The following is a 3,721-nucleotide window of genomic DNA, read 5'->3' on the forward strand; positions in this document are numbered from 1 at the left end:
AGCCCTGGTGGCACCCCGTGTCCTCTCTTTGGGTGCGGGGCTTTCCCTCATTGCTCGGTTTCGAGGATTTTGAGAGAACCTTATCGATCCTGTACTACTCTGGTCCTTGTCTTGAGCTCACTCTGGCTGGACATGGGAGCCTCACGGTGCTCCACCGATCTTCTGAGAGACGGCCTTAGAGACCTCCTTCATTGTCTCAGCCATTCAGTCATACTTCTCCTGAAGGGCTTCGAACTACTCCCTTGTAACATATTCTTGCGCACTAGGAGGGGGTGGAGGATTACTATCTCTAGGAACCGAATATCCAACAGAGCGCTGGTCCCTCGCAGAACCTTCCCGATCATCTTATTCCCGTTCTTTGCCAATTTCTGTCGAGGGAGGGAGCCCTCCTGAAGGTTCCTCCTCATCCATGTTTATGTTGGGTCCCGATTGACACTGAGAGGGGGGGCGAATCAGTGTACCAAATATTTTTTTCACTTTCCAACTGTACCCCTGATGTGGCAATCACTATTTGCACTTTAATAGCACAGTCTATTGATGCTGCCCAGAGCTGCTATGTATACTACTGACCATTCTTACTGTTGCATAAAACTTACTCACATAACCTGTATTGCTGCCCAGAGCTGTCTCATAAACCTCACATAGTAATCACTGTCACATACATACACAGTCGTGTGCACATCCACACTGCACCACCAAGTGGTCAGGTCTACCAGATGTACACACCCATTCTGCAGCCAAGCACTCCAATCCACAATACAAATACGAGCATACACATCCACAACACAAGAAATACGTGCTTCGGCCAGTTGCCTACATACACGGAGTAATGCCCACTGTCGGGCTCAGCATTTACTTAATACTAATTATGACTGCACCCACAGCCAAGGGAACACATTCCCAGCTTCCACCAATGACATACAATGGCTAGGTCTTCACCCTAGTTTTCTCAGAATGATCTGAGAGGCCGCACCCACGGCAAATAGGTTTAGGTAGTTGTACCTACCAAGGAACACATAGCCCCTGTGTCCAGCACCTACTGAACACCAATAAAATAAAGTTGGGCTTATAACAATGCCCTATAGTGAAGCACTCATACATGCAAATTTCTCCCAAATAGACTACAACTACTACTTAGGCATTTTATCAAACATCTTGCCTACAATGATTTATAATAATGGAAATTTGGCAAAAGTGAGGTTACCTTGGCAAGGAGTAACCGTCGGAGATGCAATAATGTCGATCTCCACTTGATGCGGACCACAATCACGTTGTCTCGGTGCCGCCAATGCTTCAAGCCCGGTTGGCACTTGGGTTTCTTGAAGCAACTCACAAGAACCAAATTCTAGGTTCTTCTTCTTCTTCTTTCTTTTCTCCTTGTCTTTACTTTCATGGAGTAACAATGGCATTCACATTCACATTCACACACACACAAATAGAGGAAAAAACTTCTTCTCTATTTCCCTCTTCTTCTCTTCTCTTCTATTTTCTTTTCTTTTCTCTTGGCAACAACCAATAGAACTTGCTACCTTGGTTTCCAGCAGCTTCCTAAGCCTCTAATGGGGGCTATGGATGAAGTGCAAGAGGATGGAAGTCTTTCATTCAAATCCTTAGCCTTCCACGAGCTTCAACTCATTTTTCCGACTACCTCAGCAACCCCTCTGCCTGATTTCTTCCCTCTGATGTGTAGAGCTCGGAGAGATGAAGAATCTCCAACTTGAATCACCCAAATCGAAGTTAAAATGAGGGAGATATGACCATTTGAAGTTGGAGCAATAAGATAGCCAGAAATGGAATCTTCGTAGGGGTGGCGTAGGCTACACCTGCGGCGCACGCAACAGGGGCGAAATCTGATCGTAGATCTCATATAAAGATCTTATAATCCAAGCCGTCCGATTAAACCAACGGACAATAGATCCAAATCGTTAGATTTGAATCTCGATGACGTCATCATGACGTAGGCGCTGACATCGTCAGAAGTGTTGTCGATCTATGATTGGTTGCTTTTCCGGATTTTAAGGAATCTTGTCTCCCACTCACAAAAGTGAAAAGGCTTATTGACCGTTGGATCCGAATCCTCCATGTTGGCTTTAATATGATTTCATGAGATCATTAAGATTGGAATCTTCTTTATATCTTCTATACACGCGCGAAACACACTAACATACTTTGATAAGGTGTAGCGTCAGTGCATCAAGAATTATGCACCTAACCAATCAAATCCTATGCGCAAGCATCTATCTCGTCCATATCACACCAAAATCTCAGCAGCCTTTGGATGGGCATCAAGCCTACGTGGTCGAATCTTGACCATCCATTTCACTTCCCTTTACTCCTCTTTATTACAATCAAGCCCCTGCCTCCATATGTTTCAGTGCTTAAAGACCCCTTGCAACTCAGACCTTCAAAATCTTTAAATTACATAAAAGCCCTTCGAATTTCAAAAATAAATTCCGAAAAACCCACCCAACACCGAGAGCAACTGATGGATTTTCGGTTTGGATTTTCGAACCGACTTTACGGAAACGCTTATAACTTTTTCATACGATATCCGATCGAGATGAAACGAAGTGCGTTGGAATCTTAACTGGATGCTCTACGACTTTTTAGAAGACTCAATCATCTGAATCATCCATGTAAAAAGACCAAAATGCCCCTACACCTTTCCAATGACGTATCTTTCTCATACGCAATCGGAATGTGATGAAATCAGAACCGTTGGAAAGATTGTATTTTTGTCATATTGTTACATGTAGAACACTTCCTTTAAAAAATTCATCTTCAATGCCGAAACTGCCCTCGACTGCCACAAATGCCGTAACTTCTTCATACGGTATCGGAATGTGACGAAATCAAATGCACTGGACTACGTAAATTACAATCTATCTTTTTCATGAGAACCGATCTTCCAAAAATGTCATTTTCACTGCCGAAAATGCCCTCGATCGTAAATAGGCCAATTTTGCCAGTTTTGACCCAGAAACCCACACCACCTATTAATGATGTATTAAACCACTCCATGCATACCAAGTTGCTCTGTTATCTCATCGGTGACATTGGACACTGTCATGTCATCATTCTCATCCACGTCACCCAAACTGGCCACGTCATCACCGCCACGTGGCCGAGTTGCCAACAAGGACAATCATAAAACAACAGTTTATACTTGGCGTTGCTCTTGTTTTCTCACGATTGTAGGTTTTTCCCACCATTACTGTCGTTTCCCACGGACGGCACCAATCTGTTGCTGCCAAAAATCCATATGAGCTGACTCTGGATAAGCACAGAAGGCAGAGGCCCGGAGGTATCTCCGAGATTAGTCCTCCAATGCCCAAGTTAGTGATTGGCAGAACAGTGTTTTTACAGTAGTAATGGTGGGTGTCCGCGTACCTCCTCCAAGTTTCTTTTGGGTTCCCTCTTATAAGGTTTCTGGGCCTAGGGTTTCAGGAAACCCCCCTCGGGTATCTTCTCCTCACATGGTTTGAAGCCTTGCGGCCTCTATCAGATGGACGACACGCATCCCTCCCTAAGATACGACGTGTCTTCGCTTTATTGGGTGACAAATTCTGCCGTATCAAATACAAATCAAGAGTCTAATGGATAAACCCTGTGGATGGAAATTCAAAAGAAATGGACAAAAGAGTTCCACTCCATCTCTAATTCAAAATAATGAAAAATAAAAGCATAAAAGGAATAAAAGAGTTGCAGTGTAATTGTGTTT

The sequence above is a fragment of the Macadamia integrifolia genome, chromosome 8, assembly GCF_013358625.1.
Source record: "Macadamia integrifolia cultivar HAES 741 chromosome 8, SCU_Mint_v3, whole genome shotgun sequence".
NCBI classification, from domain to species: Eukaryota; Viridiplantae; Streptophyta; class Magnoliopsida; order Proteales; family Proteaceae; genus Macadamia; species Macadamia integrifolia.